The sequence below is a fragment of the Brachyistius frenatus genome, unplaced genomic scaffold (genome assembly GCF_029030835.1).
Source record: "Brachyistius frenatus isolate BFR_SWC_R1_liver_20210118 unplaced genomic scaffold, ASM2903083v1 Contig_54, whole genome shotgun sequence".
NCBI classification, from domain to species: domain Eukaryota; kingdom Metazoa; phylum Chordata; class Actinopteri; family Embiotocidae; genus Brachyistius; species Brachyistius frenatus.
This window is the reverse complement of record NW_027210653.1, coordinates 953709-977252: the sequence shown is the minus strand read 5'-3', so window position 1 is coordinate 977252 and position 23544 is coordinate 953709. Positions and strand designations below refer to the sequence as shown.

General features: G+C 39.5%; 1 protein-coding gene across 38 annotated transcripts in view; it reads right to left on the bottom strand.

Moving 5' to 3' along the window:
- The window catches only part of LOC138624711 (receptor-type tyrosine-protein phosphatase delta-like), a 350030-nt gene that overhangs the window by 182852 nt on the left and 143634 nt on the right, over nucleotides 1–23544 (bottom strand). For all 38 annotated transcript variants that reach the window (XM_069705103.1, XM_069705107.1, XM_069705104.1 and 35 more), the window contains exons 7-8: nucleotides 20719–20762; nucleotides 547–594 (exon numbers count right to left, since the gene is read on the bottom strand). The gene's annotated coding sequence lies outside the window, so the exon portion shown is untranslated. The remainder of the gene's footprint in view (nucleotides 1–546; nucleotides 595–20718; nucleotides 20763–23544) is intronic.

The following is a 23544-nucleotide window of genomic DNA, read 5'->3' as shown; positions in this document are numbered from 1 at the left end:
ACATAAATTCCAAGAGTAACTTGACTTAATTAAACCCTCATATTAGCAATTTGATGCAAAATCTGTAACGTGTAAACACAAGGAAGTCAGAATGTGAGCTGGATGCTAATTAATGTAACCTGACATTTAGATGCAATATACCTGCGAGTTTACGGCTGCAAGTGTATTTGTGTATGTATCATTTGCAGTGCATAGTTTGTGTGCTTGAAACTGGACCTCTATTTTATTGTAGTTTGAATGTATCATGCAAGTTTTTAATGTTGTGTGAATTTACTGTTCATAGTTTTGTAATAACCGATCCGTGATGTTGCATCTTTAGTTGCATGTGATAGTAAGCAAAAGTTGTTTTTCACAATTTATCAAAATCCGTTGCTTTAAATCAGAGAAAAAAAAAAAGTGATGTCAGCAGGGCTCTTAAATATTCAAAATGTCCATCACATCTTAACTAATTGACAGACATGAGTTATAATATCTAATTTAAAACCATATACTGCTTAAAGATAAACCACATAGAGAAGAGAAAAAAAAATCCTCAGAGAGGCCTACCTTGAGGTCGAAGGTGTGAAAGTCATGGAACATTCTCTCTCCTGAGACCTGCGGCAGAGCGGGGGGGATGAGACGTCAGTCATGATTAGGCCACAGTGCAATTACAGAGCAGCTCCTCTGACAGTGATTGATCAATGAGGAACTCCTTTAATGAAGACAAGGACTCAGGGGCTCCCAGGAGCAAATTGGCAAAAGTAAGAAGTGGGAATAGTGTCCCAGATTGCTGCGGCGCTAAGAGGATCAGCCCGTCTCCAGCAGCACTTTGGTCGTGGCAGACATACAGTATGCAGGTGCATGCCTGATTTCGTACAGTTGGACCAGAAGCCAAGGCTATTAAAAGTTAGATAATGACTTTTCCTTTCATGGAAACATGTTTCTATTATTCAGCCAACATGATGAATTAAAAATCTCGTCAACAATTTCTTTGAATAAGAAAAATCCTGTCAGGACAATAGACACTCAAATAGTAGTTCCAAGAATGCCCCCCATCACCCTCCCCCTCAACATCTATGAATAAGTTTTATATGTTTAATGTTCTCTTCGAAAGCTCGTAACTGACAAGTATTTGACAAGTGGCACTGTGGAGGATTTTTTTTTTTTTTTTTTTTTTTTTATAGAATAGGCCCCCATTTTGTTTTTACATGCATGCATGAAGGTTATGTAATTTGCAGTTCTGTCTGTGATGTCACATGATCAAGAATTGGTGGCAACATGAATATAGAAATGTAGTAATACACCATTAGAGGAAGGAGAGGATTGTCAACAGGCCCACATAGATATAATCAAAGGTTCATGTAAAACATAACTTTGTTGACTCCACAGGGTACATTTAGGTCATAATGCCCAGCATTTTCTATTTACAAACCCTGGAACAATCTACCGATTTGTTCTTTTTTGTAGTTTTCGTTTGTATCAACCAATATGTGTTTGCGTTGCAATGAAATGTTTCCTTCAATGTCAGCTCTGAGTATGCAAAGTTTGAGACTCCTTAGAAGTGTTGATAAATAAGTGGTTCATCGTGATATTTCAAGCAGAAATAAGGACGAATATAGTTTCCAAGTACGGTCAAGGTAAAGGCTACAAAGCAGGAGACATGGAAGTAGCCTCGACTGGACAGAAGGATAGTTTGAATTGTAAAAAAAGGAGCAAGGAAAACTTCAAAATAGATACAAGGTGACTTCAAAGATTAAGGCACAACACTGACTGGTTGCACCATATGTTGCTTTCTGAATGAAAGCGGGCTCCAAGCCACAGTACAGATGAAACAAAATTGGTACGTCACATCAGCTCTGTGTTCACAATAGAAAGATTTAAGCTTTCAAAGAAAAATACACCATCCCACTGTGAAACATGGTGGAGACTCAGTTGCGTGATGGGACTGCTTTGTTGCATCTGGCACAGGGTGCCTTGAATCTGTGCAAGGCACAATGTAATCAGAAGATTATCAAGGCATTCTGGAGTGAAACATACTGCTCAGTGCCAGAGAGATCTGTTTCAGTCTGAGCTCATGGCTCGTCCAACAGGATAATAACCCAAAATGTACATCTGAAAGCACCGAGGAAGAAAACAGTGGACTGTTCTAAAGATGCCTGCTATGAGTTCTGATCTTAATCTAATTGCACAGTTATGGAAAGAGCTGAAACTCACAGTTGGGAGACAGCACCCCTTAAATCTGAGCGAGCTGGAGCTGTTCAATGAGCCAAATGTCCAGCTGAGAAGTTTCAGAGTTTCATTGAGCTACAAAAAGCACTTGATTGCAGTGACTTTGTCAAAACGGTGTGCTACAAAATTTTTGATTAAGCATCCCAATATTTTTTTGCCATTTTAAATTGTTGCGTTATTTGAGATATGTTACTCAGAAAATCTAAAGCATCATATCCATTCTTTTTAATATTGAATTGAGAGTAGTTGATGCTAATTACTGAGAAAAGTCTGAGAAAAGGCTACCAATAATTTTGGCCATGTCTATAGATTGAGGATCAAATTTGGCAAATAGGGGGCAAAACAGTGACAATCACATGCTCATTGCAGAAGATTCAAAAATATAACCGAAAATAATGACTTTTGACAACTCAAATCTGTATCTTAATATGTCTTATTGCAGGGTGAAAGGATTGAGAAATTGCCAATAATAGATTGTAAGGTCATTTTTGTGGTTCGCTTTTTACTGGCTTGGCAACCGCGTATTGGGCACACATGCATGTTTTCAAAAGCTGGTGCTATATGGTGCTTCTTATTCTGTTTCACAAAACAGGCTGAACTCAAGGGCCACTGAAACATGACTTCCTCAGTTGGACTGTCAAGTACAGCCTCATTGTTAAAACACCAGGGAACGAGGAAATCAGGCCCTTAAGGCAAGAGCCTCATATGCCACTGCGTTGAAATTCAGTTTTTTGATTCAGCCCTGTAACATACTCCCTGCAAAAATCTGGACTGCCTTGTAGTCTGACCTGCCATAAGGAGGGACACATTGGCTTTCTGTTCTATTCATGCCATGTACGCAGGTGAGTAGGGCGCTTGCCAAAAACAGCCGGTGCTTCGAGCAAAGCATCTGACTGGTGCTTCAACTTTTTTCTACTCCAAAACTTTACAGTAGACACACAAGGTACACATTCACAAAAGGATGAAGACACCGACATTCACAGGTTCCGTGAAATACAAAAAAGAAAATCCCCCGAATATTTGTTGGTCGAGAAAAAGAAGAGAAGTCTTTACTGATGGCTTGACTGCATGTCTCATAACAGTGAGATTTAAATGGTGTACAGATTGGGATTTTGGAAGTAGGTTTAACTGGAGTTGCTAATTAACAAGCAGAACACACTGTCACATACTGATTATTAATAGGTGCAGGTACATTTCTCATAAAATTTTAGTCAGGCACAATGTGTGTAGGTTACACTATTGAAGGCCAGGTCATCAAATCAATCATCCGTACATTTTAAAGCACATTTTCTAAAATGACCACCCGGACACAAAGGCCCACACATACACAGGTTGGGCAAATCATCTTTTAAGAGGAGAAATTGGTCTTTCTGTGCTGAGGTTGTTGAATTAAGAAAATTAATTACCGGAGGTTTCGATACAAAGGAAGTAACCTGATATAACTATAACTATAAATTATTTTATATTCACCAAAGCACAGACTGTTGTATCTGAGTGATCTCAGGCTCCCAGTGCCGCTGTAAGTTCATACTGTACCCGACTAAGACTAGTTCAAACATGATGGCTTCCACCTGCTATCTCTCTGCGTTCCTTGAACATCAAGATTGCAGAACTCAAAGTAATGAAATTGGGGAAAGGCAAAGGCTTTAGAATGTACTATGTCATGTAGTCCTGTTTTCACTCTTCAGCAGCACAAAATGTATGAGACGAGTTAGCTGGAGCTGAGTTTGAAAAAAAGAATACAAATAAGTTGTCTATCTTTGAAAAAAAAAGTGTGCTCATTAGTCTGGCTCTTTCAGTGACTTAGCCTTTCACTTTGCTCCTCTCTCTGAACACCTTTATTAGTTTTAATAGATTTCATTTTAATTTGTCTTCATGCTGCTTATCTGAGCAACAGCAGCTGTATCCTCATTTTACTGTTTTGTGTTGCACTTTGGTTCCCATAGAAACCAAGTCCAGTCACCCAACATTAGCGAGGGGTACACCACCTCTGTAAGTGTCTTTGAAGTGGACGTATTATAATAGATTCCACTGTATGAGCAGTTTCTGGACATAATTGCAAGTATCAGTACTTAGGCAGTGTGTTATGCAGTAGGGGGATGCCATATTTAGATGTTCTGTATCGAGTGATTTATGTGGACTTGACTACATTTAGCATCATAGAAAAGTGTAGCCGGTAGCACAAGCATGCACGGAAGTAGCAATAGTGCAAATAATGTTAGAGTACCTCTGAATACATGATTTGTCTGGGAATTTGTGTACGCCGCTCTGATATTTTAAATGCCATACATGTACGATCAGAGACCGTTTCATTGCAGTTTTGGTTGGGTGTTTTGTACCCTGAGGTGGCATGCATCAGATGCAGGAGTTCTCCTTAAACAACAGATGCACTGAAAGAAACAGCTGACGACTGAAATAGCTTAAGGTGGTTTGAACTAATACAATGTCTGAACTCTGAACACATTTGTGTACATCAAGGTTCCCTTTACCCAGAGAGACTGAGCATACAGTAGAAAGGACTACACCATCTGCTGTGGATAGTTTTGAAATTTCTTCTGTACATAACTGAACATAAATGCACACATTGCACCACGATTTTCTTTTCCCAAGTCACAAAAACTTGCATAGAATAAGCAAATTTGTTGGAAATATTCATGAATCGGACAGGTTTTGAATGTGCTTTCATACACGCTGAAGTTATGATGCTATCAAATAATTTAAAACTCAAGTGAATATGCAATAGAACTTTTAATACCATTGAATAAGAAGTTCTGAGCTTTGACAGTAACACATTAACCAAATCATATTTTATTGATCACCTCCTTCAAGAAGAAAAATTGCACTCAATAATTTGCATTTTTGGTCAGCAACATGAAAAGTAAGAGAGGGTCAGTTTTGATTTGGTTTATTCCCAACCTAAAAATGTGATCTATTTAGCCCTTACAGCCGACAATGACTTTTTTATTTATTTTTTTATTTCACCCTCTCTCTTTGTCTTTTGACCAATCTATTTGTCTAACTGACTGAGTATGTGGATAATTTAATGGTACCTGTGAAATGGGTCCTCAGGAGCTTCAACAGCTGAAAAGAGCAACCATTTGGCCGGCGGACCTGCTTGCCTCAGCACTTAGAGTTGCACATTTAAATGTGCGGCTTTCACCCGGAATGGTCCACAAGAGGGACGCCTGAAGGGGGTGGCTTGATGCTGAGGTTCCAGGGAATAGCATGGTCATTCATCACATTAATGAGTCATGTCACTTTATTTACAAAAAAGGGAGACTTTTTTTCCCCCTTGGATGGTCCCCACTATCATGATGCGGAATTTTGTTAATGCTGGTTGAAGTTAATCGAGGCAAAGGCAATGTGAGTATCAATTTACAGTAGCCCAGGTTGCCAGCTAAGTCGAGCTGATTACAGCTGGATGTTGCTCGCTTGTTTTTGGACGCCCGAGGTCCATATTTGGCCGGGTTGTGGTGATGCATACATTGGCCCATTTGGTCTCTGAGTCAGCTCTGGTTATTAGCATTTGCGTAAATTCTGGGCCAAAGGTGGGCCATTTATCGCACTCGCAGCATTCGTTTGTGCAACCAGCTGTTCCGGGTTTAGGTCATGGTCGGCAAAAGTTTGGTTTGTGTACGAAATGGCAGTTGATTTTTTTTTGGTTGATTTTTTTTTTTTTTTTTTATGATATTTTTACAATTTCAATCACTGTTGTCAAGGAATTTACCATTTATAGAAATACATTTTCTATTTAGATTCCGTGCATTTAGAAAACCTTTCTTTTCGGGAAGAATAAGAGCAGAAATACAAGTTTGGGTGAGAACTAATCCAATTAATTATGCATTTATTATTATTTAATTTTATTTAAAGAGGTTATGATTAGAGTACACCAGACTGGACACATACTGTACTTAAATAGGACTGGATGACACTGGTTAGGTGATTGTACTTTCTATTGTTGATTGCTCTGTCATCCACTGTATCTGCATTATTTTAACAACAGTTTTTTGGGGGAAAATGACAACAGTCTAATGCATTGATACATATTACATATTCAGATTTAAGCTCATACAAAAGCAGTTGGTGGAAGTTAATGACAGTGCTAGCATCCCATTGGTGAGTTTTAGATCCCATTGTCATCTGTGTACAAATATAAATCAATTATATTGATGATTATATTGTATATAATATATATATAGATATATACTGTACTGTATATACTGTGCATTTTATATTTTATATTTAATATTTTTACTGCTATTTTATTGCTTTCTATTATTCTATTAATATCTATTGCTTCCTGTATGCTGCTGTAGCGAAAAAACTTCCCCTCGGGGATTAATAAAGTAACTACCTAACCTAACCTAACCTATATACTTTGAAAAAGCCTTGGCGTAGTGCTGATGTACAAAGTCAAATCCAAAAGTCCTGCAAGTTCACACCCAGCAATCATCGGCTTCTTTCCATGGTCGGGTTCCTTCATGAAAGCTCGAACACAGACAGGGTAGGGAGATTTAAATAGCTGTGTGAGGATATTGGATATATATGATATTTCTTTGCAGAGGAAATGTGAGATATTACCATTTCAAGGGTGAAAGGATTTAAAGCACGATAAACTGATAAATCTCAGGACAGGGTGAAATAGATGAATCTCAAGTTATTTACCCTTTTTAATTGGAAATGTCTGTCACAGGGCAGCAAGCCGAGTCCTATTCCAAGCCATTATCTGTCTGCCTTGATTATTTGAAGGTATTTTATGGAGAGTGATGTGCTGAGTGTCAAAGGTAGCTATTGAATTTATCCCTGTTGGCTTAAAAATACAAATGCTTCGGAGGAAAATGCTCACAAAAGGTCAACTTGTTAATCGCATCACATTATATGTTTCACAGATTCACGGATGATGACTGACAAGATTTTGCCAGCAGAAAATCCAAATAGTTTAATTTACTTTTAAGCTAAACTCTTTAGTTTGACAACCCCTTGCAGTTCATATGATTAATCTGTCACCAGTTGAGCTTCAAAGTTTTTTCTGACTCGCTAACTACCAAAAGCTGCTATTCCTTAACACGGGATGCAGCTAGTTTTTAATAGACTTAAACAAGCCGTAGTTTCCTCTGAGCAAGCCCTTGGGGTTGACTCATAATTGCTCCCAAGGGTCCTGTCAATAATTTCTACCTGCTCTTGAGCTCTCATTCCTGGGCTGTCATCCTTGCTGCACTGCCTGTCTAGGCCCCTGAGTGACACTACAGCGTCACAGGATGAGCTCTGTTGAAAGATATCTCTGGCTCCAAAGGAGGACACCACTGGGACACTGCCAGCCCGGTTGATGATGTCACACTGTGACAGGGGCAACTACTTAAACTCAGAACTGTTGGATGTGGACTTGCCAGGGACTATGAGTGTTTACGTGGGGTTGTGTGTGAAATGCTCACCAAAATGAGATCCAAATACATATCCAGGGAAAGTGGCAAACATAATATCCTTCACATGAACTGTTTTGCTGTAAGCACAGCCACATTCTTGGACTACACTTTGACTATGTTGTGAATCCTTGCACAAAGAACCGAATGCGTAACAAACAATTCAATGATCTCATCTCTTATTCATGCAGTACTACAACTCTTGACAGCTCCAGCATCTTATTATATGCTGTGAAAAAAAAAAAAAGTAACAGCTAAGTCACTGTAGTCTGCAGTTGTCACCCAAAAATAAAAAGACAATAGCAGACAAAACCCTGATTTAAGCACTATAGCAGTAACACGTTCTCCACCTCTGAGGCAGTCACTGATGTGTTTTGACTGTGGCAGTCGTAAAAGCAACACTTTTGTTTCAGTTATCTACCCATGAAAACGTGGATCTCTTGTGATTGCGCTTTGGCTGCCTGTCCAAAGTCTCTAGCAGCAGCATATAAAGGCTGATTTGCACCATCTGTCAATGGAGGTGACAGGGGCAACTCAAGTGCCAAGGGCCCCTTAAAAAAAAAAAGTACAGCTGCCATAATCTACCTGCTCTTCTGCTTTGTCCTCCGTGGAATATTTCTTGGTTAAATTGGTCTTTTGGTAGCTTTTGAAGGGCAATGGTGATGAAAGCCTGAGACATTGTGTGGCTGCACACTGTCACAGCGGGGATTAGCACTTGTTAGCTGATGTTGTGAGCTGTATGCAGTGACAGGAGGTTGTGGGAAAGGTCTGCTTCACTTAAAGTGTGACTGCATGTAACTGCTGTACTGTGTGGCATAGCTAAATGGGCAGTATTCCAAGACGAATGGTTTATGGTCCAGCTCGTGGTGTGGATGAAGGAATTTGACTTTGGTTGTCTTTTGGCTTGTCCTTTAGCACTGTTTAGTGAAACGTCTCAGCAACTGAATTCCCGTACAATCATTCGTTACCATTGATGTTAACATTTAGCATGCTGCACTCCTGTCATACAAAGAGGCCTCACAGAGATGCCACCATGGCAGTAGATTCTGAATCTTGTTGTATTTAGATTCCTCTGAAGATGACGTTCGGCCCAGTCTAACATCAAAATGTGTAATGGCTTCGTCGGTCCACAGCAACTAATGTGTTAGTTTCACAATAACGGCAAAAAAAAATGTGAAGGTGCCTACAATTAAAACTGAGTTGTGGAAGAGGGGCGGCCATGTGACCGTGTGGAAATGTTGATAAAGTTTGCGTAAGAAGGAGACTGTTGCTGGTTCGATGTATCAAACCCCTGAGATGTGTTCGAGTCCGTAAGAGAAAAATTAAGCCGCAATATATTTTAACAAGGTAAAGTGATTGAAAATGTCGTGAATTATTTAACTTGGATAACATAACTTATCTTACGCGTCAAACTCAATTTAACCCTAACAGTGACATTTTCTGAACCCTGATCACGCGGTTTAAGCGCCTCATCCTAAGGCTGAGAGCTGAGTTTACTGGACAGTTGCGTGAAGTGGACGGCGGTAGAAAAGAAAAAAGCCTAGAAAAGGCTAGGTATCTTAGTCCATGAACCGTTATTGTGAAAACCAAAACATGTTTCGCTGTCGACCAACAGAGCTATGACACATTTTGATGTGAAACTAGGTTGAGCTGTCGCATCGTGGGTTTGTTTAAACGTTTAATTGTCAGTGTCAGAGAAGGGAAGAAAAGGTTCCTAAATTTGAAGATGTACAACCACAATCAGACAAACATTGGTGTGCCGTCTCTCTTTGTAAACTGCTGATGAAGTGAGGGATTCCACTTTGATGGTAATTTGAGCATAGACGTTCTTAGACGAGGATATTTCATGAGGGTTGATTCTGTCCCTTCACATCTCTCTCAGAACCTCCTACTTCCAGAAACTTCCGAACAAAGTTAGTGATCATTGGTGCAATGTGTCATGCTTCTGACGGTTTGATTGTTTCTGTGTTTTCACATTCAGAGGAGCGGAGAGAAAAAGAGAGCTTCATGTGTTGCTCAAGGTCCTTTTAGATACTCCCCATCCCACATCTCCCTGCACAATTAATTTTATCTTTGGGGTATTATCAAGAGGGAGCCTGGCAAAGCAGCATGACAGAAAAACGGTCGAGAACCCCAAGGCCCAGGGTGGGAATTAATCTGTTTGACAAGATCTCTCACAAATGATTTGCTTGGCTTTCTTTCAGTTGGATGTTGCCACTACCCTGCATATCTGAGGAGGTGCAGAATAAGCATGTTTCAAACACAATGCACAGTGAATCAACTCAGAACGTTGAAGTGAGCAGTGACAGGGTGTTGTTGATGTGTTGGAAACACAAAGAAAGGATGTAGGCTTGGCAGGTGTTGGGTGTTACAACAACCTTTGCGTCGTGTCTGTTAAGTGAGCATCGGCATGCGGCTCAGATCAACCATGCAGACATAATAATGAATTCCCATCATGGCCGGCTGACATTGGCGTTATTTTCTAAACACACCAGAATTTAGTCCTAAATCAAGCCACCAAAAATGGTTAGCCTTGTTCCACTCATGCTTTCAAAACAATTGACATCAAGCAGACGTTTGATGCATTATCTGGGACGCAGAAAATTAATCAAAGTAATGATTGAATAATTATCTCAAGTGCAATTAATTAAACATGCCAATGAACTCATCTTGAACAGCTGTCCTAGCTGCACCACTTAATCACTTGTGAGAATTACCTAACACAAATGGAGGACGCCGAGTGCATGCAATAATCTCTGCAAAGTGCATTGTTTACAAACAGTAATTAATATCACACCGTGTATTAGCGGGCTAAGTGACTGCGGTGCACTTCTATAATTGTACCAGAGAGAGTTGGGTTTCTTCCCCACTCTTGCCTCAGACACCTCTTGTTAAGACAAGAGACTGAGTGCTGACATTGTGGGCCAGATTCCAAAAACTCACACAGATTTCAAGTGTTTTTGATTCTGTATTTTATGGGCGCCTTTGATGCAAATAAAACAACAACAACACATCATCCTTCATTGTAAAATCAATGATCGAACCGACAGAATGTGCTGGACAATATTAACATGATAATTTATATTCTACCCGGTTTCTACCCACATACTGTAAAATGGATTTATTTTATGTTTCTCCCTGAAGATGTTAAAACAGTTCCCACTATATTTGTTGGCAAGAGCTGGCCAAAAGTGAGCTCTTTTAGTGTCTCTTGAAGTAAAGGTTGTGATCATGGCAACGTGGTCGTCTGTGGCACTCTACAATGAGGTAATTCCGGGCATCGCGTATACGGCTTTCACGGTCCATGGAGCTCGACAGTCGCAGCCAACTCCAGGAAATGGTCTGTGTGGTTCTGACATATGAGGGGTCTATCTCAGACCGACTGGCGTTTAAGAATGAAGATTGACAATGAACGTTGCCAGGCAGCAGACAGCCTAAAAATGAACTGTAAAAGAACAATCACAAACACTTTGTCTGCGGTCATTTAAGGGTTAATCTTATGGTTTACCGATTGCAATAATACTGTAGATCTGTAGCTTATTTCAGCACAATGGACGACTGTTTTATGACACAGACACACGCTATTATAATATCAGTAATTACATGCACTTATTATAGCTTACATAAAATGGTGCTATTGTCATACGAATATAAAACCATTGTGGGATTCTGAATATAAAAAAGGATAATTAGCATATTCATTCTGATTTTAATGTCTTTCACTGTACTGTACAATTCAGAGAGGAATGTACCGTTGGAGCACAAGTGAGATACTACAGTAATTAAAACAAGCTTTGTGCTAACTGTGACTCCCTGTTTTTTTTTTGTTTTATTTCCTTCTTCTGAACTTCACAAAATTATCATGCATAATGACAACAGAGGAAATGAAATGCCTCAAAAGCAAGGTAAGAGATGATGATTAAATACAGCAGTGGTTGTCTCTTACAGCAATGTGCCAGACAAAGGTAAACTATTAATTTGCATAAAGTTGTGTATTTCACTGTGCACCGACTGTACATGAATTAAAAGGGACCAAATTACTGGCGAGGGATATTACTGCTCTCCTTAGCGTATGAAAAATCAACAACCTGTAAAGGATTATATTGAAATGCTTTAAGTCTGCCTGATAGAAATGTGTAAAACAATTTGATTTAAACAAGGAAATAAAAACTGATTGGTCAGATGAGATTTAAAAAAAAAAAAAAAAAAAAAAAAAAAAAAAAAAAAAAAAAGGGCTAAATATTGATTTTGTGCTATTTGGATACAACCTTTTTAGTGTTCTGTTTGTCTATCGTAGGTTGCTTTCATCAACATTGAAGATGAGTCTTTAAATGTCATAAAAAGCAATGGTCTTGAATTCTGTCTTCAGTGGAACTGTGAACTTGAGTGGTAAAGAAAATCTGCAATGACGCAATGAGATGGGCCTTGATTGTCCTTGTGTTGTTGCAGCCAAAACACCATTGTAGTTTGTATTTAGTTTCTTTGAGCTTTGTTGCTCATTTATCTGTGTCTTTGTGTCCACGTATTCGTGTTACGCAGGGAAGTACTCTTAATATCTTCAAGAAGTACAGATTTAGACTGGGTTAAAAACTAAGTTTAAAGCACAAACTAATGTCGCTGCTTGTCGCAAGCAGAACATCCAGTCACTTTGATCATTTCATTGTTTGTCCCGGCCGAGAGCTTTGTTGGAATCGATTTCCCTCCAGTCTAATTGGTGTCATGCCTGGTTTGGCTAAATAAGCCACACACCATGAAGATACTCTGGCGAACTAAAAGGGCATTGCTGACATTTTCTTAAGAATATAGCGAGCAATTACATCGACAAAAAAAAAGGTTTTGTGTACAAAGCTCTTAGGACAATTTCTAATCATATTACCAAGACTTACTCACTTTGTGAGAAACATCAGTTCTTAAAGAAACACTCCTGTGTTAGGGGATTTTAAGGTTATTGGTTGCACCGTCTACAACGTCAACCATGTTATTTGCTTTCAGTAGCTCTCGCTTTTCCTGTTGGCCATGGTTCGTGTATCATTCAGATCATGAACGACAATAACATTTACTGTTAACACATTCTGCAATATGTCATCTGGCTTTAACGCATGTGTTTTTAGCAGACTTTTACTGTAATTGAAGGGTAATACCATAAAATGGTTTCACCTCTGATCATTCAGTCAGGCTCAGTGAAAGTCTGTAAAACCCCAATTCACTGTCAGCTATCCAGAGGAGCTTAATGTATTTTTGTTAACAGAGAAGTACAAGGTTAAAAGGTTAATATCAGACAGTGACTACAATTCTCCCTGCTACTGTAGTAGCGCATCACCCACCTCACTACCCCCCCTCTCCCTCTCCCTTTCCCTCTCTCTCTCTCTCTCTCTCTTTGTGTCAATTGTGTTATACTCACACAGATGCACACACACGCGCACACACACACACACACACACACACACACACACACGCACACACACACACACACACACTCATGTTACTCTCTCTCCTCCCCTCAGTGTAAAAGTTGCAGCAGAGCCATCCATCCAAACTCATAGACCATGAAATTAGGTTAAGACGTAAGGCTGTGAATGACACAGGTGTGGATACAAATGAGAACATCCGAATGAAGAAGTAGAGATCCAGGACAGCTGATACTGTAGTCGTTATAGCCATTCAGAATTATATTTCACAGCTTCCGCCTTCATTTTATTTAGCCCACTTTTGCTGTTGTGTATTAGTGGTCAGGGCAGGGCATTAGCATACATGCTGGAACGCTGTGTGTAAGGATATTAGGAGCTCTGTCATATTCCAAATCTCATTTCCCATAAAAAAAAAACTTTCAAAATTGCTCAAGCTTGTCTGCACTCTTCTGCACTCTTGTATATATCAGAGCACTTCTATTCCCTTCTTTTTCCTTTTTTGAATACATTTAGATATTCAAATTTTTCAGTCTTGCTCTTTTTAATAAATTCCCTCCATGTACGACTAACATCTAACAAGTGAAAAAGCACAATGGCAATAACTGAAATCCTGTTTTATGACAGTATTAATTTACCAACTGTGGCAAAAAAAATAATTCTGGTTTTAGACAATGCTGCCAAACAAGGAAATCAGAGACCATGCTTTTTGGCTTTTGCATGGTATTTTTTTTTTTTTAGCAACTCTCCACATTGTTATCAATGTTTAAAAAAAGAAAAAAAAAAAAAACATGTTTTATTGTTTTTATCTCTGGCATGAAAATCAGACACCATCTTAACCGTATTTTTTTGCCCTGCTGTATAAGCAACGCAATATTCCCTGGTACTAAAATTGGCAGTCACAGTCTGCTATTGGATTGACAAATAGGAACATGTTTGCTCGGAAGACTTAATTATGACATATGATAAGTTAGGTGATACAGATATTAATTAAACTGATTGTTAAAAGAAAAACAATAATTTATAAGTCTTTATACTGCACAAATAGAGGGATTTTTAATGAATTAATATTTAGAGTGCCAAATGGCTCCAGATTAGGGTTTAATTTATTCGGGCCACAGCACCGATGGTACGGATGCGGATATGATTTTCCCAAGTAGCAGAAGATTTTTCTTGCCTTAAAAATAATCATAATCCTAGTAATACATTTATGCAATGTGTGTTTTTCTATCCATATCTGTATCAGAAGTCAGTGCAAATTGATCATAGTTAGGATATTATGTCAATACATTTAGTTTGAATGTGAGATGATTATGATTAAGATGCCAATAATGAAGGGCATTTTTGGAACAGTTTTGAAATGTTTTATAAAGCACATGTTGTTAGTGAAGCAAAGTAATTCACTTTGATTTGACTGTCCCAAATTTGACTGTTACCTATCATACTAATGGATTCAGAGTACTGCAATAAGAAAGAAGCCATGCAAGAACAATTAGTTAAAGATAATTAAGTAAAGGGAAGTCGATATCAGTGAGCTTTTGGAAGTGATTTAAAACAGTGGTAGTGATTTGGCAAGCCTAAGCTCCATGCACAATCCTTTCCAAAGAGCATTGGTGGCAAGCACCCAATCAATCTCTACTTTGGAACAGCCAGCCAATACTCGATGTATTGTAGAGACATGAAACTCCTCTCTCGAAGTCCATCCCTTTTTATTGTTCTGCTCAAATAATAAAGAAAAAAAGAAGACAAACAATCACAATGCTGTTAAGCCATCAGATTCATCATGAAAGCGCTGTAGACAGGGTCACAGCTTTTGAAAGCAACCACAATGAGAGCTGGTAATATGAGAGCACGATATTGACTATTCCTTTTACTATAATAGGTATTGACCTCTGCATCAGCAAGGATCTGCTGATATCTGCAGTCCTTCAAACCCCACTGAGTTCAAACATGAAAAGTTTCTACTGCAAACACCACAAGTCTACATTGATACAAAAGACTGCTGAGCACTTAAAAGGGAATAAAATGTGTGCAGTGGTGGGTGTGATATCAGCTGAATCGGATTTTGATTGATAGGCTCTTTGGGGGTATGTGGGGTGCATGAAACAGAGAGTCAAAAAAGAATTTGCTAGCTAATGATCCGTTCCGTTCTTGAATTGTGTTTAACCTGGCTATTTAAGATTACCGTGCCAGCGAGAATTAAAGAGTGGAAGTGTGAGTGGAATTGGAATGCCAATCAAGGAAAACAAACCGACAGCACAGGTTTAATTAATTTAATTGGAAGGCAGTGAAATAATTAACTGCACTATAAATGTAGCTCCACCTGCATTTACATACAGTGCAAACAAATATACAATACCGGTATAGTTCTATTCGTAGCCTCAGATCGACAACTAGTATGGAATGAATAAGACTTTGGTGGAGAATCAGCTCATTTAATGTGTCGCCTGTGCTCGCCTGCGTGCACACACATGCACACACTCCGTTATAATACATAAGCACTTGTGGGATGCCAAAGGGTCAAGTGGTTTTCAGTGTGTGCTATGAAAAGTCCTGACGCTTGCTAATATTTCCTGATGTGTTCTTTTTTATTTGAATACCGGGTGCTGACTCAGCGAGCTCCTATTGTCAGAGCTTTCTATTTGAATGTCAACACTATTATTACAGCAGGTGATGCAACAGCAGGTGTCTCTCTGCCTGTCTGTCTCGCATCCTCCGTCTGTCTTTCCATGTCTTTGTGTGTCTCTCTCGGCCTCTCTTGCTTTCCTTCCCTCGGTTTTGTTTAATAGCTATTATTACGTGTCTGCCAAATGGAGTCCATTTGAAACACACTTTTTCTATCCTTTGCAAGCGTCTCTATTTTTCTTGGCTTGACATTCTACCACTCTTTCACACTTACTCTGACTGTAATGGGTGAAACGGAGAGAGTTCCGTGTTGCTCTCTTGCCTCTCTTTCCCCATTGTTTACAGCTGAAACCATCACAGTGTTCGCCTCTGACTAGCTTGGGGAAAATGGACACTTTGACATTTCACACCCTGAAATGTGGCAGCGCTTGGTATTACTAGTAAACACTGTTCATTACTGCCTTGACAGCTGATGGCCAACATTCAACCTTCCCGCACCTGCCTCTGCAAAGACAGCACACAAAAGGGACTTTCTGACTTCAAGATGTTCAGTGCGATCAAAGCTGAGAGGCTGTGCTCTTTTCTATTTTCTTATCCTCCGCTCTTCTGTCTCCTTGTCCTTACTTTCAACCATGTAATCAAGTGCACTTTATTGCTGTCATGTCTGCATAGGTCTGACTATATTTTCAAGTCAGGCTTCATTGATGTCGAGAGACTTGAGACAGCGGGAGGGAGAAAGCATCGGGCTTTTAGAATTGGATGATAGATTACCTTTTAAAACAAAGAGAATAGCTAAATAAATAGTTTATAAGAATTTGAACTGTACTCCGAGTTATAAGTGAGCTCCCTGAGCAGTAGCAAAAAAGGTTAAATCAATTTGTGTGCCACATATGTCACTGGAATATATATCTTCCAATATGAAGTTAGCATCTGGAGTTTTTGTCTACGTTTCCTGTTGAAGCAGCGGAGATGTCAGGATGAGTGATTCATTCTGGGGCTACCTGTGAGACATTTAGATTCCCATTTGAATTCATTGGGATATGTTTCATGAGCTTGTAAAATGAAATAGTGAAACTGTAAAAATGTATTACATTTCTACACATTGAAGTATGCGTCCTACCAAATGATTAAGACTACAGCTTCAATTATGACACAGCTGTAAAAGGCTTCTTCTCATATTATACAGTGAATAAAATTCAGGTCAAGTGCTCATGTACTTCCTTGTTCAAACTGGACCCCTAATTCATTGCTTATTCATTAAGCAATTGCTTTTTCTTTTTTTTTCTCCAGTTTCTTCAGTATGTCATTTTAAGTCAGCACAGATTTGGCATGCACACTTTAATGAATCTGAAGTGGTCTGGATTGCTTAGAGACTATCGCTCCTTCAAGATTTACAAGAGGGAGTAAGGTGATTTCATTTTCTTATAAATTCTAATCTCCCGTCCTCTGTGGTTTGCAGCTGTTTGCTATGCATACAGGAACACAGTAGACTACAACACATGACCCAAGTAAATGAGGATTTAGAGGAGTTTTAGTTAAAAAAAAAAAAAATCCCTTTCCCCTTATGAGACAAAATTTAGAGATTTTACAAAATATGACGGCAGCAGTACATGTGTTAATATGTGAGAACACCTGTTTTCTGATCAAGTTGCTTTAGATATTTGTGAAACCAGTTGTTGTACATTAGAAAAATATATACATCAACATTTAGGTCAGCAAAAGTGCCACAACGTCAGCATAGTACAAAGTGCAAACCAGTGTTGTTGTTTTTTTTGATAGCCAGATTTGAATTTACAATGCATGATCATATTTAATCCATCAAAGAGTAAACCCAATTTTAGGTTTCTGACATATTTGTTCCTCAAATGAGGAAGAACCTTGGTTCAGTCCTCTGAAAAGAAAATGGGAGTAAATCTGCAAAAAAGAAAGATTCCTCTGTAGCAGCTTAAATTGCCAACAAGATAAACAATTAAATATATACAGTGTGAAGTGTGTGTGAATTTTGGAACAACGGCAACTAGTTTATCATTTCTATGGTGGTGATTTTGACAGTGGTTCAGCTCTGGAGTACTCAAATTTAACAACTATAAAGAAGTCAGTTTTGCATTATTACAGGTCTTCTGCAGCATGGAATCTGATATGAATGAGTCTTTGTACATTATATAGACCTGTGATTTACTGCGTGCTGACATCGTTGGCTGGTCTTACACCAGCCCTCACAAAAATATTATTAAATCTGACTTCGATTATCAATATGGACTAAGAACCAAGACACAATATACCAAGTACAGACTCGGTGTATCAGAAAAGAAATGTGTTTTTTGTGTAGGGAATTTGTCCACATTAAGCATATTTCATCTCACAGGTTTTTGTACGTGACATATGAGTCTCATCACTGCAGAGGTATGGAATTCATTTTGGCACAACTAAGCATTTTAATATGACTGTGGCTAATATCATTCATATTGGCAAAATTTCCAGTTGAGCGGTTGAATATTCTCATATCCGGTGGGACTAGGAACGGCACTTTTTCTTCCAAAGATGAACAGCAATATTGCATGTCTTTTGAGTTTATGCAAAGCATCCTCTCCCATTTTCCTCCAACAGCTCTCACTCAGAGCAGCCATGAGAAATATCATTAAATGCCCTGCTAACACGCTACCCCCTCTGCACACACACACACACACACACACACACAAACAAACAAACAAACAAACAAACAAAACCGCCTCTCCCTTCTCTCGACCAATACTCATTTCCCCCCTTCTTTTTCTTCCTGGCTATCACTCAGTGGCAGTGCATGAGGGAAAGAGAGCGCATTGATCTGCCAAAGTGAGCAGCCAGTTCGCGGGGCACGTCTGTGCTGGCATTCTCGTCCCTGAATGGGAATTGCTTATTTCACCTGGCCCTCTTGCCTCTAGCAGACTTGTGGGAAGCCCCACTGGAGAAGGGCGGAGGGAGGGAGGGAGCGCCGGAGTCAGGGCCCTGGTCAGGGCTTGGCAGGCGGCAGATAAGAGTTCCTCATGCTGCTGCTGCATGCGCTCGCTACTGCTGCTCAAGCTCAGCCGCTCTCTCTGTCTCTCACACACTGACATGCACATACACATTGCTTTTCTCCACACGAGGCACTAATAATAACTTTGCCGTTCTGGTGAGTCAGCTTGCTTTCCTCAGGCAAGGATAAAAGTAAAACATGGTGCCTTTATTGAGTCTGAAATCACTAACTGTGGAATTCCCAGAACAGGGCTTTAACTCAGCCTGCATCCCCTTCTCTGCCAAGATGCCTTGTGTCCGCAAGATCTAATATTGTGTCCAAAGCAGGTCCCGATAAACCGATAAACAAGCAAGCAAACCTTTTATCATATTCACATAGACGACATACAGCACAGGAATTATGACGTTTCTGGACAGAATAACTTCATTTCCACGTCAAGATTGACTAGATATTTCAGACTCGACAGTTTGACTTTTCAGAATTAAATTCATATACTTCTATAATTTGCCCTGAAGTAAACACAATAGTTTTCTAGTTTATGTGCATGGTAGTGTCTTGTACAAACAAGACCAGCGGTGGTCGGGTTAATATTAGGTGGGTGGTGAAACTAGAGACTGAGTCCCGGGTATTTTGTTGATAAGTATTAAAAGTAAACATGTTGCCTGTAATGCTCTAAGTTTTCTTAGATATTTGTATATTTGATTAAGATGACAATCTTTCCTTTGCCATAACCAAGTGCTTTAAATGACTAAACATGACCATAAAAAAAGTGAATTTTGCTTAAGTTGCTTTAAGTTGATCGGTTTAACATACTACGTTTTTGTATGGAATGTTTTTGACACAAGTGCTTTTATGTTTAGGACGAACGTTTCATTACTATTTCTCACAGACAAAGTTTCAAACAAATTAAACGCTGTTCACCAACACTTTGGAAAATGTTGAAATTAGTTTGGAGTGCTAAGAATTGAGAACTGGCCTTCATAAATGTCAGCATTGATGGATCATTGTTAAATTCATATAATGACTTTTTAACAGTTATTTAAACTATCTCTGGGTTCTCAGTAGTGATTGTCATTTTTTACAACTAACAGAGTAAAAATTTGATTCACTTCCAGTGTATTAGGGCGAAGAAGGAAACATCACTAAAGCTCAGCAGATGAATACAAATTTCTCTTCATGGCTTGACACCCGAATTAAGTGAAATATAGCTTTTTGGGTTAACCCACATTTAATGAAGTGCAGCCATAATTTGTCATGAGTGCTTTATGGTTTATATTTTGAATACATTAAATCTCACTTTTTTAAAGGTTTTATGCCATTTTGACAAAAATAATCAGTTTCATATCAACTAAATCTGTCAAATCTAACTTAAATATAAGCGAATCCTCCAGCCTTTCAGTATCTGACTCCCCTCTCTGACAGTGATCCCACTCAGCCCCCCCCCTCATCCTTCATATGTCCGAAACACATTCCTTCCAGCCACTTCATTCCCTCACTTCATCCTTCGCATGTTCTCAAATTTATTTCTCTCTATCTCTCTCCCGTGGTCAGCCAAGTTCCCTCCTTCCATCGAGCCTATGTCTCCGCTGCTCTTCTTGCTCAGTGACAGTCTCATCACACTCTATCAATCAGGCTTCTGAGACCTGGGCACAGTGCAGCACAGCATCGCACAGTCCTGGTCTGTTCCCATCAATGCCAGTCAGTCTCCCTCACTCTCTCAGTCACCTTAAAAAGGTTTAGGTTGCCAGATATAGTCTGTTTCCCCCGCGCCGTTGCAGGTCAGGAGATGGGAGGGATTGAGCTGGAGTCGAGATTCAGCTTAACACTTGATTTGATATCCCCTGACATATTCTCCGGCCTGCCACGGCACTCAAAACGGGCAAAAAAGATGGATATTTGGAAACATGATCACCTCCAATCGGAAGAATTAGAAAATACTAAGAAAACATAGCGTGTGATGACCCTTAATGTGTTGCATGGAATTTAAACAAATGGGAAATTATGCATAACAGAGGTCAGAGCATTCTTGTCCTCAACTCATCAGCTATTCTTCTCAGTTTCTTACCTGCCGCAGGCCTCATCCTGTGGTTGACGTCTCAGGAAAGAGAACTGCATAAATGAAAAAGACAGAAAGGAACAGGAGAGGCATGAACAGCTTAATCCACCTGTCTGCGTGGAGTAACAAACTGGCACTTCTCGACATTTATTCCAAACAACAAGGACTGCTTACTAAAAAGTAAAGCGCCGATCAAGTTTAGTGTTGTGTTTTCCATATAAACTCTTATTGTTATACTGTTATTTAATTAGTTAATTTACTCAGCACCATCATGAACAAAATATATAGTGAAGACAGACAGAATACTTGTTTTTCAACCAAATTTCAGATGAAGGAACAGAAAATTGCATGTGCATTCGAGAATGACTTAACCACGTTTATCGATTGACTTTGTGAATTATGAAAACAAGTGTAATTACATTTTCCTTTAAGTAGCACAACAAATTAGGCTTGTGAGTTCTTCTGGAAGCAAAAGAGGGGGAGAAAAAAAAAGCCTTTTTAAGTCTATTTAATGTGCTGCGAAGATTTTCTCAGGCTATTTTCTTGCTAAATGCATTAGCAGATGCTGCTGTGCCCATACAAGCCTGTGGACTAATATTCCTGTAAGTGATTAGCTACTTATTTAACCAACAGGGAGAAATGTGCCTTGGGTGGTTGCAACAAAAATGAGTTGGGGATAAATATTTTATTTATTTATTTTAGCTACACTGGCTGAGCTTTGAGTTGACTCTTTATATTTTAAAACATTATTTTGAATGATTTTTTAAATTTTTTTTCTATTTTGTAAAAGCAAACACGCTAACTTGATATTTAGCGGCATTCAAAGGTCTTCAATTTTACAGTCTTGCCATGCAAATGACCGTAATTATCCAGGTGAGGATATATCTGGTCCCGACAACCTGTCCTCGTCACCAGTGTGTTTTGCTGAGCTCCTTGTTATGTGTTCTCTCTGTACACCCTGTTCATACTAATGAATCTACAAATTAAATTGTAGAACAGAAGAAAATTAGGGCGCCTGACGTTTTTGATGCGGTAAGGAATACTCAATTAGGCTGAATTTGGCCTCCATAATTATTACATTATAGCTAAGATAAGTGTTCAATGGTAACCAATGCTTTGATGGCCTCCATTCTACAACCACGGCAACGGGCGAGCAAATATGAACATGCCAGAACATAAGAGTGAAAGGGTGCGGGGAGGGGGAAAAAAAGGCAAGTGAGAAAGTGACAAGAAAGCTATCGCACGGGAGCCCCTGTCTGCAGAAGCCATATTTCATTACACAGCACCAAAGCTTAGGAGGCAATCAAGCATATTTAGCCATCCTCGTCTTGCCCCCACCCCCAAAGCAATTATTACTCCCCAGTTTTTTACTGTGCTTCGCCATGGGGAAAATGAACCGCAGTACTTATCAGCTCAATGCATACACAAGTGACTGCGGTGGAGGACATGCATATACTCTGTGTGTGTGTGTGTGTGTGTGTGTGTGTGTGTGTGTGTGTGTGTGTGTGTGTGTGTGTGTGTGTGTGTGTGTGTGTGTGTGTGTGTGTGTGTGTGTGTGTGGGAATGGACTCATGCTTGAGTTTACGTTACGGGGAGGCGTTGGAGGAGCGGGGTCGTGGCGAGCTGACCACTAGTGAGCAGTAGGTTACCTTTTTCAATCCCATTAGCTCAGTAACATCAGCACATTTAGGCGCAGCGGGCGGAGCGAGGGGAGATACAGAGATAACCATAAACATGTCACCAAAAATGCACCGTTATTTGCATTCATATTGGGAAGCGCCAAATTGATGCGGGGTCAAACAGGGAAGGTGAGGGTTTATGACCTGTGCATAGCTCTGCCGTCAGCAGCTCTGATCTATCGGACCAGCCAGCCTTGTCAGGCTTTACGCCTGATTGTATTATCATGGCTGACGATCAATGCGAATGAATGATCGTTCATGCGCAAAGGGGAGTAGAATGAATAAAGTGGAATGCAAACAGTACATTCTTTAGTAGTACAGTGAATGGAATAGCATTCCCCGGCCCATCTAGTTAAGTGATGCATTGCATGCTAGTGCAACACAAAACACTTTCTAAATACTTTGACTGTCTTGTTCCTTTATTCTTTTTATTTATTTCCTTTTTGAATGTTACCAAACAGCAAGCGAGTAAAAAAAAAAGCAGAACTAGGAATTAATAAGAATAAAAAAGCATACTTCACTATTCTGGGGGTTTTGAGCAGCTAATGTGCATTCATTTGGGTGGCGCAGCCGCCAACTGCAGCATTAGTCCCCATCTGGGGACTTGTGTTTTGGTGAAAGTGCTTCTCCATTTGTGAGACTCTTCAGTTCTGGGCATCCTCCCCAAGCCCATAACTCAACATCCCTCTATCACTCCCCTGCGACTGGCTGTCATAATCATCGGCATTATGCTACCTCAATGGGCCTGATTTACAAGTCTGGACATGGCACGAGCTCCGCGCCAAGGGGTAAACATGAGGCTTTTTGCTGCCGCCAAGCCTGTTTCTCCCTACTGCATTTAATGGGGAGGAGAGAACGATATTCAAAACAGAAAAAGTAGCTTTTGAGATCTAAATCTGTACATGATTGCAAAACAAGTCTTTAAAATGGTCTCAGATTTTGTTTGAAATACTAAATACAAGCATCATCTTTGAAGTTAAATGTGAATGAAAACATGTTCGAACGCAATAACTTTTCATTCGGGATTTTAGCATTTTGGAGGGGGGTGAAAGGATTAAATAGTAAATTAATACATATGCACATAAGAGGCACATAGTTAAATAATCAGCGTTGTACCCTCGAGTCATTTTGCGTTTCCGGTAGCAGGACAGACACC